The 16087-nt window shown below is 48.6% G+C and overlaps 1 protein-coding gene across 42 annotated transcripts in view; it reads right to left on the bottom strand.

Annotated features, from left to right (window-relative positions):
- Window positions 1–16087, bottom strand: part of LHFPL2 (LHFPL tetraspan subfamily member 2) — a 158057-nt gene that overhangs the window by 46080 nt on the left and 95890 nt on the right. For 9 of the 42 annotated variants that reach the window (XR_011506022.1, XR_011506023.1, XR_011506024.1 and 6 more), the window contains 3 exons: window positions 11674–11833; window positions 11437–11569; window positions 11268–11360 (listed from right to left, as the gene is read on the bottom strand). The exons of 29 other annotated variants lie outside the window; for them this stretch is intronic. The gene's annotated coding sequence lies outside the window, so the exon portion shown is untranslated. Of the gene's footprint in view, window positions 1–1373; window positions 1996–11267; window positions 11361–11436; window positions 11570–11673; window positions 11834–16087 lie in introns of those variants that run through there. 4 more of the 42 variants (XR_011506013.1, XM_044777956.2, XR_011506011.1 and 1 more) reach the window with 3 other exon arrangements.

Here is a 16087-nt window from a genome sequence, read left to right as displayed (position 1 = left end):
GGAAGCTCTTAATGCCGATGAGATTTCTTTTTTTTTTTTTCCCAAAAGTTCAAATGAGAAGTCACGGAGAGCTTAGAAGTGAAGAAGGCTAACGAATGGCAGCATGACTTTCAGACTGCCCCCTAGGAGGCACCGTCCACCCCCAGCGCTGGGGACAACTTTTAATTCAAAAGGATCAGTAATTTGGATCAGTTCCTGACACATTATTTCTCCTGACCCTTTAGTGTTTGCAAATTTTATATACAAAGTCCACTGCCTAAAAATGGGTCCAGATAATCAGTTCCACTGTATTTCTAGTGGAGCCAAGGAATGAAGGATTTTAGATTTTACTCCATTCACATGGAAAGGAAGGAAAAAAGACTGAAATTGGCAAATGTCATTATTACAACAGTTTTTAGTCCCATTAAAAGAGAAACTGAACAATGTCATTCAACTGAAAAAGTCAGCTCTTTCCCCCTCACCTCCCAGCTTTATTTATTCAGATACATGATGTTTACTGAGCTGCCTGGATAAGAACGTGAAGTCACCAACACTTCCAGTTCTGAGGCCTAAAGAGAGTAAGCACTGGATGGGAGCAGGGAAGATGAAGAGTAACATCCAAGAGCCATCAATCTCTACTTTCAGTGTCTCTTGTTTCTGAGTTCTGACAATCCTCTTTATTTTCTGAAAGTGACAGTTGCCAGAACTTTTCATTGATGACAATCGATCTCTGAACCACTACCATCTGGCTAAAATTGTATCTTTCTTTAGGGTAATTGCGCTCCCAGAAACAGAAAATCCTGCAATGTTCAAAGCAATGCATTTTATGTGGGCATTTAATGCCACGAGACTGTGTCTGTTGAGGGCTTCTGAGTTAAAATACATCTATAAGAGAGGTACCATTGTCCTAATTGACCCTGTCCACACACACCCATCTTTATGCTCTCAGACTGTCCCTCACTGTGCTCTTTTGGCACACGGCCATGTCTGTGCATTTGTTGTAGAATGCGTTTATGCAGCAACACCTAACAGTGACAGTGCCATTTACAGGCCTTATCGAGCGGCAGGCACTGTGCTACTGTAGCAGGCACGCACTGCTGCTGAGCCCCCTCACCGCTTTCAGAGAGGTGCTATTATCTTGTTTCACAGATGGGGAAACTGAGGTATGGCCCATTGAAGTGAATCAATAAATACGGAGCAGTCTCCCAACATCCGAGATACAGCATCCACATTCAAAAGATGCTAATAATTACCGACCACCAAGATAATTCTATTTTAACCAGTCTAATGCCAACAAGTTTTGAAAAACTGCCTTATAAAATTCATTCTTCAACTGGATACAAACAACCAAATGGTAATTGGCAGAGCCCCGTCAAAGGCAAGCACCTTCATACCTTAAAATTAAAAGTGTGCCCATACCAACACCTGGAATCCTACAGCAGCTGTCTTCTTAAGAACTGAGAAGGACTTTTCCTGGTGACCTCATTTTCCTGTCACAGCATTCCCACGAAACGTAGAAAGAACTAACAGAGTATAGCACTTTTCCCTGAAGCATGAAGCCACAGATTGCCTCTGAAAAGTGTTTTACAGTCTGAAGGCAACAGGGGTTACTGTGGGATGGAGCCGGGCCACGCAGCGAGGCTGGCACAGAGTTGGATGAGCAAATGCTCACAGCTTTAAAAACAGAAAGCATTACACGAGGAGACAGATGAAAGGATTTGTGAAACAAATCACTGAATTTTCGCAATACTATAGAGTCTCAAGAATGGAAATCATCTGACAGACTGAATCATGAATTTGTGCAATGCGAGAATTTATAAAAGCATCAGGATATGAATCATAGCCACAAAAGGTTTTCTTAACATCACTGTAAAAATCAGCGTTGTGAATTGCCTTGTAGCAACTCTTGTAAAAGCACCTGTCTGCTTGTTTTAGGTACTGACTCATTTCACAATTTGTAAAAATAATTTATAAAATCTACCTGGAGATTAAATTTCTGGAAACTAGAAGAAGAAAGGGGGAAAAAATTAACTAAACTAGTTCCAAACCCAGTACAGTAGGTTGTTTGAATGCCATTTTGTCTACCAAAAAGGGAGATTATCATGTTATTCTTTCTGATGAAACCAAGTCAAACCATAAGATCCTCTAGGCACTTTGTTTTTAGTACAATTACTCAAGAGCACTCCAATTCATAGCTAAACACCATCAGTAGGACTTTTCTAAAATTACAAATAATTTTGTCATGAAATTTAAAATGAGCTCCTCTGATATGCCAGGTGATTGTTAAAAGTTATAAAAAAAATTCTAAACTCTCTAACAGTCAAATTACATCATTAGGATTTAAAAACAGCAAATTAGCTATTTTTGGTTTCACACAGACATGCGGTCTTAGTCTACTGTTTCTCCAATACTCTTTCTTGTAGAAGGCCACGACCATAAGGCCACATGAAACCAAGCTCAACTGTAAGCATTCATTCCCAGAGGTATGTCTACACACACAGTGGGGAGCCGGAGAATTTTACCCCAATGTGATGTCTTCACGAATTCCCTCCCAATGAGGGCTCATCCTTTAGTGAGATCATTTGCCTGGAGTCATACAGAACTGATACGATGTTCTGAGTCAGTGGCTCTTCCTAGAAGTTCCACGCTCCGTGGTTGTTGACTCTATACCTACTGGGTCAGAAATTATTAATCACTTCTACAACATGGACCCCAAACTGACCGCAAGACTCTGATCACACAGACTCATCCTTGGTCACCAACAGCACCTACACCCCCCCGAGAATTCTATACGCAGAACCGAAGCTGCTACTGCGAGTTCACTCCCAAAGGACCGGGCTGTTCTGAGCAGTTCTCGGCCGGCAGGAACAGTGCCCCACAGCCCTGCCCTACCAGTGGTGCCCCTTCAACCACAGCTGGCTCATTTTACAACCAGAAATGGGTAAGGATTTGGGTAAGCAATGGATAATTTGTCCTTAGCAGAGACTGCTGTGTTCCTACCCAATATCCATTCTCCTCGTCTTCACTGAGAGAACTATGGCCAGGACTGGGGTGAGGAGAGTAAGACATTCGCCTTGAGCACAAAATTTAAGGGGATGCCGAAAATTGATTGATCATGATAAATAATATTTTAATATGCAATCATGTAAAAAAATCAAAACTAATTTAAAAATTCACAGTGAACAAAATATCAGCATTGTAAATAAAGACTGGATCAGCATTACCAATTTTTCCTTTTGCCTCTGGCTCCAGTACGGCAGTAACATTGCATAAAACATCGTTTATCTTGATTACTGACCGTTTTGGTGCCCCCTTAAATTCTGCACCAAAGGTGACAGCCTCACTTGCCTCACCTTATTCCTGGCCCTGAAACAAACACTTTCTTATCGGGCCACGTGCCCAGCTTAAGAAAACCTACATTTCCCAGCCTCCTTTGCAGATGGGGTGGCCAATGAGATTTAAGTGGACGAGATGGGAAGGGGTTTCTGGAAAGCTATTAAAAAGGACCTGGCTCTCTCACTACCAACAACAACAGAAAAAGGTAACTATGTGAGGTGATGGATGTGTCAACTCACGGGTGGGAATCCTTTCACAATATATGCACATATCAAATTATCACTTTGTAACCTTAAATATATGACAATTTTATTTGTCAATTATACTTCAATAATGCTGAAAAAAGTAAATGGAAAAAACAACAACAAAGGACCTGACTCAGCTTTGACACTGGCCTTTCTCCTGTTGGGGAATGTGACCATGCAAAAACTCCAATGGGGACGTAAAGAATGAAAAGTCCTGCGACAGTCACGGTGGAGCAAAAAGATTGGCACCTGGGTCCCTGCCAACATCATGCAGCTAACTTCCTGGTCGGCCTACCTCAGGATTCTTTATTACCCGAAAACAACAGAACTCTCAATTTGTTTATTAAAGTAGTGTAAGTGGGTCTCAGTTAACCGACAAATGTAGTTCTTAACTGATACACTAGGAATACTACAAAAAAAACAGAAAGCTAAACACACCGATAAAACCATCACCTTCATTTAAATGGGGTTGTTCTGGAGAGATAAACCTCCATCTCAGATATCTCTCTTTCCATCTTTTTAACCAAAACACCAATGTTTCCACCCAAATGATTCTAGTGTCAGTTTACTATTAGGAAGTCCATTTCACTGGCCTTCCAAGTAATTACAGAGGCAAAAATCAGGGACGGGCATGGATTAGAAATGTTTCCCCCGATGGTGAGCAGGGGTTTAGTTGCAAGGCTGGTGGCTCTCTCGTCTGCTGCGCACTGACCAGTGGACACACAGAGTCAAGCCAATGGTGCCAGATGAGCCCGGTTCTGGTGTAGACCGGACAGCGCGTCAGCTGACTTAGAGATTCATCTCCCCTTCCTTCCCTCACGGAGTCCACTTACATCCTCACAACGGGGTCCAGTAGACCGAGATCCTGTTTCCTCGGGATGTTAGGGATTCACTGCTCAACGGCAGGAAAAACTAACTGAGGTCCAGCTCAGTGCAGTTGTTTTTTCAAAAACCAAGATTTTAGAAGACTTTTTTCACATCCCTGGTATTGCTCCCCCTCAAAAGAGTAAGACCTCTATGTGAAGATATACCGGGGCGCACTGAACATTAAGCCTTAACTAGTGAGTATTTTGAACAAATGAAGCTTTGTTCCATTAGGTACAACAGTAATTCAAACCATATGAACAAAGTGTTGCCTGGTGACATTCCTGAGAAGACATGTGACAAACATATATGAGAATCAATCAGAATGAACAGTGACGAGTATTAGTTTGTAAGTGTATTGTTAGCGTTGTGGGAGGAGGGGTAGGACGCCGCGAGAAGGTAAGTAAAAACATAACTTTTCAATCTCCTTGAACAAAGGAAATAGGAGGAAAAGCCTCTCTCTGGGTAGACGATGTCGGTGCTTGAAAGGCTCGAAGACTCGGATTCCAAGGTCAGAGCCCCCTTTTCAGCAGAAGAAAAGAAAAGAAAGCGTCATTTACATTTCTCCCTGCTTGTATGGGTTGTTAAGTAATAAGCCATGTGCCAAAACCCTAATCTGCAGGATCAGCTCTGAAAAGAGGAAAAGAACTCTGCCAAGCATTTATCAACACCTAAAATTGTTTCTTTTCATTCCAAGAACTAAAGCTGTTTTATTAAATTTTTTAAACCTGAGGTCCACCTCTCCCCTCCAAACTTGCCTCAGATTTTAAGCCACTGCTCTTAGGAAAGGGAAAAAAATGCCAGGGCGGCCATCAGAACTACGGGAGCGTGGAGGCCCCGAGCCTTGCCCCACCTGCGCCTGCAGGGGGCAGATGCCCAGTGCTCCAGCGGTGAGCCTCAGGGGGCTGGTCTGCATGCAGCCCTCAGGACAACTCAGGACAGCAGCACCCAGACGGCATCCTAGGAGGGAGAGGCTGGGCAGCTGTGGCCAAACCATCAGGCAGCGCTGGTGGAGGGAGAGGAGGAGTGGGGGCCACTGACGCTGGTCGCCATGCTGCAGAAGGGTACAAATGGGGGGCTCTCTGAGGACCAGAGACCCAGCCTCAAAATATCCTGCAGTCCCTCCTAGAAGGAAGCAGAGCGGGCTCTCAGGGGCCTGGACCCTGCATTGTGCCTGGGACTACAAAGAGGGGCAGGAAGTCAGTGGGATCCTGGGAATCAGGCTGGTGCAGAGAAGGGAGCACTGGACTGAGAGTCCACGAACCTGCTCCTCTCCCAGTGCTGCCCCTAACCAGCTGTGTGTCCCTGGGCAGGTCGTTTTGCTCTTCTAATTCCTCTGGCTCCTCCAGAAACAAGGCAGTTAGAAACGGACCCTCACAGCTACACTGTCCGTCAGTGACTCCATGATTCACTGTCCTCACGCCTCACATGTCCTTGGTGCTGACTCACTCAGGCTGCGACTGTGCTTTTCTCCTTCCCGTCATCCTTCAGATTCAAAGCAAACTAGGAAGGCAAAGGCAGAACTGCAGATGGGGGAGTCAATCTTGGCTCCTTCCCCTGTTCCTGAAACAGCCGCAGAGCCCTGAGGGAACACCGCCTAAGCTTTGGCCCCCAGGGCGCCATCGAAGCCCATGGCCTCCTCTGCCCCAGCAGCAAGTCTTCACCGCCCTTCTCCGCTCTGGTCAAACTGCCTGTTGCTGCCACTCATGACGGGGGAGGCGGAGGCTGGGACGTGGCCCGGGGATTTCACAACCACCTCAACGTAAGCTTTTCAAAGCTTAGAATATTATTTTTTGCCCTGTACTGTAAGTCCGCGGCAAAAACTTAAATGGTACTTTGTTTCAAGTTGAACAAGTTTGCTGGAATGTAGGAAGAAAAACCATCAACCTCTTAGAAGTGAAAGGGAAGAAAACCCATTTTCTAACGTCCCAGGACTGCTCCCCATTACACTGCAGCTCTTCGTATAGCACAGAAGGAAACGAGGCCTCATCTGAAGCCTGGGACACACCGCAGGGTAAGACACGAGGAGCGGTGTTGCCAGAGAGGGTAGGGAGGATGGTAGGGAGGGTGCTGAAGGAGAGCATCACACTCAGCATCAAGTGTGGTTCGCCCCCAGCAAACCATGGTGGGCACAGAGATAAAGACAACCCTCACACAGCTTCCTGTGGCCCCCGCTGGTGCAGACTCCCCTTCACATCTCAGCCCCTGCAACTGCTTGTCTCATCTCCGGAGTGCTCCCCAACGGGAAGAGGGGCACCGTCCTCAGTGGCCAGTGTGAGCAGGGAGGAATGGAGCAGAGCTACCCAGGGCTGGGACAGCCACGGAAGGATGAAGGGACCAGGAGAGAAAACCCATCCACAGAAGCCCCCTCCCAGCCAGACCCCTTGCCCAGGCCACCAGCTCCACCCACTAACTCCCAACCCCACCCACTCTGCTGATGCCTTCCAGGCCCAGGGCCCCCTGTGCAGGAAGTGGGCAGGCCTAGTCCTTGCTCCCCTGCTGAGCCTGGGTGGGGGTGTCTGTGCAACTCCCACCACTAACCACAGACACACCGTGACTGCTGGCTGCTGGACTCCATGACTACAGTGCTCATCCCCAGGAGCGGGGGCCTGTGGGCTCCTCCACAGACCTGACTGCACCATTTCCACCCAACAGTGGGCTCTGATTCTGACACAAACCGATTACTATCTCTAGAACACAATCAAAATCACAGGCTGGAGCCTACTGGTCTCAGAGTTTTAATGACCAGACTAACTGTTCACACCCGTGGGAGGGACTCGGCATTCTCCCTCAGGGAAGTGAGAGTCAGTCAAAAGACCCGTGAAAAGGGAGCTCCCTGGGCTTCCTTCGATGACGATCACCCATTCAAGGCTTCCATGGCCAGACCTCACTGTAGCTTCTGAGGAGCCCATGCCAAGAGCAGACCAACACCATGGACTGAAAACAGCCCCAGGACCAAACGTGACCATGTGAGGAGCTGGGGAGCCCAAAAGCAGGTGGGACGAACACACATCAGGGGAGGGGATGGATGCCATCATTCCAGTGGACTTGGCCATGGCCCTGCAAACAGCTGCTGCCCCTACTGTCCAGGCACAACCAGCCAGCCAGATGCCCCAGCAAAAGGACCCTCCCTCCCAAGAGAAGCCTTTCAAGGAGACAGAGGATGCCGTATTCTCTTCCCTCTAGAAGAATCTTCAACAGCTTCCAGAGCCAGCACGAGTATTGCCTTCATCTCTCTCAACCAGACCTGTCATACTTGTTCTCCGAGAGACTGGATAAGAACCCCTGCCTCTCAAGCAACGTTTTATTCCCCCACAGGGCAAACTGCTGACATCCTCAGGAGACTTTTAAAATGATCGAAGTGACTTTCACTCACAGCTTTAATGTCTGGGCTGTTCTTTTACCCTCACGATTTTGGTCAAGTCTGCTCTACTATTTTAGAAGAGTCGCAGTCATACATCAACCAGCACAGGGCTACGTTTCACTGAATTAGTCATGACATCTACAGTGTTCAGAGCCTGCCCAACCATATGTAGTTTTACCAGCAAAATTATAGTACCCAACACTCGTAATCTTGTTGTTATATTAAGTGTCTCCACCACCACCATGCAAGGAAAACATCGTCAGTATGATGAGAAACAGCTGTCAAAGCACTTGCCTTTTTTTTAGCTTAGGCTAAATACAAGATGATAAAAATGGGATGGGGTAACTCCCCTGTCTGTGTGCCTTCAGACTCCTCAGAGTCCTGAGGATCACGGTGGACACTAACCCTCTGCCACTCAAAGGGTGCGCCCTGGACCAGCAGCATCAGCATCCCCTGAGAGCCTGTCAGGACTGCAGCATCTCAGGCCGCAGCCAGACCCGCTGAGTCGGAATCTGCATGCAACCTGCCCAGGCAGGGTGACGTTTACGCAGTGCTGCTCCAAGACCTCTCTCTTCCCACCCAAACCCCACTTGCACATGTACTTTGGCCTCAGTTCTGAGATCAGCCCCAGCTCCCTGGAGGTCACTGAAGCTTTCTCCAAGGGGCCCAGTTGCCATGGCGACTGCACTCTGGTTGGCATTCCATCCACCTGGCTGCCCCCTGCCCAGCTGGCCTCCTCCATTGACCTGTCTGGGATGCTTAGAAATGTGCAAGGTGTTTTGCCCCTAAAAAATGTTTATTCATGAGGAAAAAGGTCTATTTTTAGGTGTCAACTGCCAGCCCATCCTGGCTCACCCAGTCCCTTTCCTCCCACTTGCCCAATTAGAAAGATCATATTGTTTCCTGGCATACAATTCCAAGGGCACTGAACACAGGCAGGGGGCCTGGAGGGGGCTCCAAGAACAGCTCTTAATGAATGGAAACAAGATGATTTCTGCTCAAAGCAATTTCCTCAGCACCCACCCTTTCCTCCCACCATGGACCCCATGCTGAAGGGACGCCAGACCATGTGGAAGTAACAGAACACCAACATATGCAAGACATATTTTTTACCCTCAAAATACAGCAGAAAGAAGGGACAGCTGATCAGTTAACTCTCCTTTTATCCCACCCAAGTTGAAAGCTTAATAGTCTAATCCCAATTTCCCAGATGATGGAGAGATGAATCCAAGGTTTTACTAGAAGGAAGGATGTAAAATTCAAAAGCTTCTGACCTCACTATCTTCCCAAATTCTGACTTTTTAGAGGGACCCTGGAAATGACCATAAACACACAATTTCCCTGAATATCTTGGTATACTACAGGGATGGCAAGCACATCAGACCCTTTCCTTTTCTGTGCTCACAGTAGATGGCACTAATTCACCACAGGCATCTACCCACTGAGCCTAGGTCCGGCCTCAGAATCCTTCTTGTCAGAGCCCCTAGTCCTACAGAATCTCAGAGCCCACCCCAGGATTCCTGAATCAGGAGGTACCTTTGAACACGACCCCAGGTGATTCTCAGGCACACTGAAGCTCGAGAAGCACTGGTACAAGCTGTACCTGATGTGGCTCCGAAAGTGAGACACACTTGCTACTCCTTGTCTTGGGGTTTCTAACCTCTATGTCCCCATTTCTATTCCAACTTTTCCAGAAGTTTCAAAAACTAGAGACTTATATACAACAGGTGCCCCATTAAATTTTTAAAAAATTAGTAACATACATTCAAATATTAGAAGATGATATAAAAATCCAGATTTCTGGCTTTTCTTTCGGGGAAAAAAACCAATACACTTAGCAATACTGGGCTTACACTTCCACATGACAACAGATGATTAGAGTTAAGTAGTGGCTGCTCTTTTTAGACAGGGCATGGATTCTCCAATTTACCCCAGTCTCCACTAGTCCATATTGCCTTACAGTACAGCAGCCTGTTTTACTCCTTTCTGCTGCCTACCTGAATCTGTGACTATACCATAGAGACTAATAATGTTTCCCAAATTGCCATGACCCCCACCTTCACATTCAACTCTTCTCACTAATTCTGAAGTTGAGCAACCACACCTGCACTGGTAGCTTCCCTCTCCCCTTATGATCCCTGTGTTGGGGAGGGGAGCACCTGCAGTGTGAGCTGCCTCTTCATATAGCTCTTGTCCTGTTTGAGATCCACAGGTTGCCTGAGGCCTGCCACCACACATCATACGGCCTTCTGTCGCCTAGTGCATGGCACCAAGCACATCAGGAAACTCAATCCTTCAGAGCACAAGCCGTAAGTCTGCAGCCTAGTTCAAATGCCTGCTCTGCCACTCAACAACAGTGGGATGACCCCAGGCAAGCCATTAACCCCCTGAGCCTGCTTCCACATCTGTGAAATTAGTGGAAGCACTTAACTCAGTACTCCACTGAGGTATGGTGGGAATGAACGAAAGATTGATTGTGAAGTGCTTCGCACAGAGCCTCGCAATTCTAGGCACTCAGCACAGGGGGTTATTGCTATCATTATACACAGCTGGTGCTCCACAAACGTTTGGTAACTGACTGACTTCCCCATCACTTTTGACTGTCTCGTTCCCCAGAGGAACGGAGAGCTCGGCACTGTCACCTCGGGCAGGGAACGAGGCACTGCAGTCTGTGGGGGTCTGTCTCCGGGCAGGCTGCCCGCATCAGCGTCCGAGGATGTGGGCAGGTGGGCTGGAGACCTAAAACCACACAGCCACGTTTGGCATCTTCCTTACTCCCACTCACAACTTGCACACAAACCAGCCAAACTTTTCGCTTTTTTCAAGTTATTAGCATTTCCATATGCCTCCCTTTGAAGTTAATAAGATATATTTTTTAATGCCATTCCAACCCACACAAATCTCTCCCTTCTCTGATCTCACACTGAACTTGGTTAGACTGCACAGTTCCGTATTTAAAGCCCTCTCAATATTTCATACAGGCCATATGACTCTCCAGAAAAACTCCACGTGGCCTCCAAAGGTGACAGCACTGTGTGTGGAACACACGTACACATACAGAACAATTTCCTTCTTTTGGGAAAATCAGATCTTTTTCTGCATTTATTCTATACCAGTAAAGAGCTAAGCAATGTAACAAACAGAATACATGGCGTGCCCGTAGATATCCATTCCCTTACACGCTGCGAGACATGTTTCACATTAACTAAACTATGAGATGGAACTCTTCCAGTTTTCTCTGGTAACGTTTGAACCACACACTGGATAATAAATGAAAAGGGACTGAACTAGGTCACTGTCTTGTTTGTTTGTTTCCTTAAAAAGGGACTGGTGATGATCGCTGGGCTGTAGCATTTTATCTGCAAACACTGCAAAACTGACAGAAGAAACATGATGTGTCTTTCCAAAAACAATGATTTCCATGCAAGTTCTCCTTTCGGTTCTAAAATATCAGTGACTGATTTCAACAGGCCACAGACCTTGACCTCAGCGATCCTTTTGAAGAAGCACGATGGCCTCACATTCACAGCCTGTAGAATGCAGAGGGCCTAGTGGGCCTCAGGAGGAACCAGCTGGAAAGAAACACACTGGTGATTTCAGGCCCTGAGATGGGGAGGAAAGAGAGGTGTTTGGGATCATTCCTGGCACCTGTGGTCCGAGGCATTTGATCTGCATCCTGCTGCTGTTGCCGCTCCATAACCAGCTTTGACTTCTATGTGGCACAAGGAAGCAGCTACAAAATTCACTGTTTTCACAGCAGCCCTGGACAACAGCTCCTCCTCTACGGGGCAGACAATGGTCTTTTATTGAAGTGGCTCTCTGTGGCTGATTTGCAATGATCTGCTTGTCTGCACAAACTATACAGCCCTGCCAGGCAGCTGTTACCTTGCCATTGGGACACAGAGCTGTCATCCCACATTCTTGGCCTTTAGCAACAAGGAAACTCCCAGGTCTGTGACTTCCTGGTGTCTTCAGTGAGAGAACAATGCTGACCTCTAGCATTGCCAGAGGGAATCACGGAAACATCGTGGGCAGAGCCTGAGGTCTCCACAAGGAAAAACGGCATGAATATTAGCATTAAGAACAAAGAAACAGAAAATCCCTTACCTCCCACTGAGAGGAAGCAAGTCCCTTAATTAACAGCTTGATATATCACCAGTGGGTCGCAGCTCCACCTTCCCAACCATCTATCACCCTCGCTGCACCCCAGACCTGGATGGAACTCACTCTCAGGACAGACTGAATCAGCTGCTTTGAAAGAAGTCGTTGGGGATAGTGAAGGTAGGGGACATGAAACATTTGGGGCACTAGAGGGAGGGGGAGAGCCAGGCACTGATTGGTACAAAATATGAACACACCAACCGGAGGCCCAGAGGCCCCCCCAGCACTTCCTTAGCAATTTCTCACCCACTCCTGAATTACCCCGAGGGAGCCGCTGAGGGAGGTCACAGAACTCGTATTTCAAACCTGACTGCTCCTCGTAGAAGCCATTTCACATTTACTGCCGTGTGGAGACACAAAGGCAGCCATGGCCTATCATACTCCACGGTGGGCTCATGGCTGAGCCAGTCGCAAAGTCCTCTCGAAAAGGGGTGGGGACCCCCTTCATAAACCCAGGCAGTGAGTGTGTGACCAGCCTGTCCCCTGATAAATCAGGTACTGAGACAGATCCCAGGCTTCCGGTGATGGAGCATCCAGTAACACCCAAACGGGGGGCAGGGGGAACATAAAAAATAAACCCATAAAATAATACTGTGCTGCAAGACCCACACAAAAGACAACTTTCATTTCAGGCTTGCACTGTGGGAAAATGGAAATAATTAAAGCAGCCGCTGAGGACCTGTATCCCCACTTGGGTGTGGGCAGTGCTGAGCGTGTGCCCACCTAGCCTGCGGACGGCAGAGACCAGAACCACTGGGGTGAAGTTAAACCAAAACCAAAAAAAGCACCCCATTCTTTACATGTATTTCTGTAGTAGAAATAACACTAGAATGCTTCGAGTCTGAATTACGACAAGGGTCCACTTTAAGAGGGAAGCCACTCGTAATTCTAGAATCCTTAAGTTACAGAAATTTAAGAGCTCTGTGACCTTCGGATTTGTTTTTTAAAAAAAACATTGCAGTTAAGCTTTTGTCCAACTACCTCCACATCCTTTGGAAATAAGTTCTCCAGCATTGGGTGACGGCTCTCATTTGCCATCAGGAAAGAAAAGTTAACCCAATCTCCAAGGGCTCATGTTACCCCGGGGCACGCTTTCTCCAGCATGGTCCCTGGAGACACTCAGGTTTCTGCAAAAGAGAGGCTGCCATGCCCCCACCCCTGTGCAGGAGGACCGTCAAACACACCCACTTCACAGAGCTGCCAAACCCACTGCTGGGTCCGGTGCCTCCGGATGGAAGGGCGCCTGTGGATCACTTCCAGGGACTTCCAGGAACTGCCCTGCGGGGCTCTCCCCACGAGGCACCAAGCACCACCAACCTTCCCACTACTCGGCGCTCCAGCCAAGCGGGTTCCTGCGTGTCCCCTGCAGCTGTTGTCTCCTCACCCTCATCTCCACACGTCCACCTCCCCGATCCCTGAAGGTCTAGCTCAAACGCCATCCCCTGCCTGGAAGCCTTTCTCCTTAGACGGGCCCTCCCCTGCAGGGCGCTCCCCCTCACCCCGAGGGCCTGGGTGCAGGGTGGTTGCCTCAGGCCCCAGGTCCTCGTCGGGCTCCCATCACATCCCTGCAGCCGCATGCTCTGCTCCTGTGCCCTAGGAGCCTCCAGGAAGGTCCCGGGAGCTCTGCCCTTTCCCCTGGCGGGAGGGGGGGGGCGTATGTCCACAGAGTCCCTGGGGCAGGCCCTGGTGTGGGGGTCCCCATCCTTCCTGCTGAGGCTCTCGGTTTCCCACCTCTCTCTGCTGCCCCCCGAGAGGGCAGAGCAGGCCGGTCGTGCCCTCAGCCTCGTCCCTGGGAGACAACCCTCAGCCCAGGCCTGGCCTCCAGGGCACATGGGGCGAGTGAGGAGCTGCAGCAGCAATCTTTTCGGCCTCAGCCTGGCCTTCCTGTGCAGGTCCCAGAAGCACCCAAGCCCAGGAGGCCACGGTGGGGCTGAGCAAAGAGCCCTTCCTTGGCCAGTCAAGGCACCTTCAGGTACACAAAGCTGGAGGGCTGAAGGGGACAGGGAGATGGGCACAGTGACAACCAGGACAAACTATCGGGAGGATCAGGGCACAACCTAAGCCATGTTGTACGTGAACTAAGGGTGGAGAAGGTGACTTGGGGCGGTGGGAAGGGTCTGTCTGAGCTTTGAGTCTCTGCAATTCCAGATGCCCCCCAGCAGCGGGCCAGGCGGAAGGGCAGGCTGCAAGCACTCCCCTCCTCCACCTGCTGTTGTGAGCCCACTGACCCTGGGCCAAGGTGGGGACACCCCAGGGGGTCTGAGGAAGATCACTGACCACCCCAGTGCCAGGGGAACAAGGAGGAGACTCCCGACTTGCCAACGGAGGAGTCTCCCAGTTCTCAGCTCTGAGCAGCACCTCGGGTGCTCTCCCAGGCCTAGCCAACTGCCTTCCTTCAAGGCCTAGGCTGCTACAGGCCCAGGCTGCCACAGGCCCAGGCTGCTACAGGCCCAGGCTGCTACGGACAGCAAACTCTCTGAGGACAGGGACCATGTGCCCCTACTCAACATCATGTCCTCTCCCAGCTCCTGGTGCGCTTAGAAGGTGTCCAATAACTACCTGTTGCATGACACCTCAGAGGGTCGAAGAGAGCTCAGATCTCTGGTTTGGAATCATCAGAGGGAGCACATTTTGAACGCAAGGTACAAAGAGCAAATCAGCCTCTCCGTTCCTGGATTTGTACAGCAGGAGACAGGGTGAGCAGATAAAAATCTCTACATCAAAATCCATAGAGGCTGTTTTATAATTTAGCCAGGCAAACCTCAGTTGTGATTTCTGTCAACAGGATGACTATGTATTATCTGTCTGAATTCTCAAGTCACCGATCTGCGCAGAGGCAGTGGGGACACACAGCTCTGCTGACCACAGCAGTTTTAAAGAGCTCATTCTGGGGAGCGCAGGCCACCGTGGTGGGCAGGTCGGGCCAATGGGAGAAAAGTGTGCCCGTAAGTCCTAGGCCACTTTCCTGCAACACACACACACACACACACCAGAACACTAAAACACAACCAACTGAAGCAACTGTTCAGCTGGCATTTAAATGCAGTTCACTCTGCTTTTCAGTAACTGGGTCAGAATCTAAGCTTTACTTTCTTGTCTTTTCTAAAAGAAAACATTCCCTAACCAAAATATGGAATTCATCTGCATTGTAATCCCCAGTGCAGAGCAGACTCATTTCCTCTTGATCTGCGTTTCACTTACTCCCACTCACTCTCGTTTCTCATGGACAATGAGTGCAAACACTCCCCTGCAGGAATTTCAACCGCCTTCTTGGAGACAGATGTTTTGGAAACCACTGACAAGCTGCCTGTCACTGTGAGGCGGATCACGCCCTCTCGCAGCCATTCAGGCCCACCCTGCCGGTGCTTCTGCATGCCCAGCTCTCGTAGGACCTGCAAGATCCTAGATATCTGTTAGGGCAGATCAGACAGACATCTACTATTTAGCAACCTTTTCTCCATGTCCCCTTTCACCAACACACTCCCCATCAGGAGACCACATCAAAGGCCCTATCTCAGCAAAGCCATCGTATCTGCTACAGAGTCAAGAGTGGGATTTCCTGGGCATGTCTCTGTAAAGACCTAGAATGATCAAATCCTTCAATGAAAATGTTACTTTCAGGAAGTGGGGTAGGCATTTGGGAAAGAAGATCAACTTGTGTAAGCTACCAGGACACTGTTCATAAATTTCTGCCAGGCAAACGGGGCCCTTGGGGCTTGAAAGAGTTATTGCTCAATTCTTCCTGAGCACCCACCTAAGTTCACGTTTCTCCCTGAGGGCCTCACTTGCTCCACAAGAGAAACACACTGCAAGCTTTAGTCTTGTTTACAATGGTGGGATGCATGGAGGCAGATCATTCGAGCCACCTGGATGTGCTGTGAAATAGTTTCTCAAACAGTTCCAGCTTTTGCAAATGCACCTATAAAAACAAAACTAAACGCCCGTTAAATTAACTCTTCAGGGGACCTACTTTGTTCCAACTGAGTCAACTGACCAGAGAGAAGTTTCAGTAGAACCTAACACACTTGCTTTCATGATCTGGTTATTGGCAGGAATAAGATGAATAGGTTCACGACATTTGGAAGGGCATGAACTAAGTCGAGAGCAGACCTTCAAGAAGAGACCCCCTCCTCACTGA

Source organism: Equus asinus, chromosome 9 (genome assembly GCF_041296235.1).
Source record: "Equus asinus isolate D_3611 breed Donkey chromosome 9, EquAss-T2T_v2, whole genome shotgun sequence".
Lineage (NCBI taxonomy): Eukaryota > Metazoa > Chordata > Mammalia > Perissodactyla > Equidae > Equus > Equus asinus.
The sequence above is the reverse complement of the archived record's forward strand: the minus strand, read 5'-3'. Positions and strand labels throughout refer to the sequence as shown.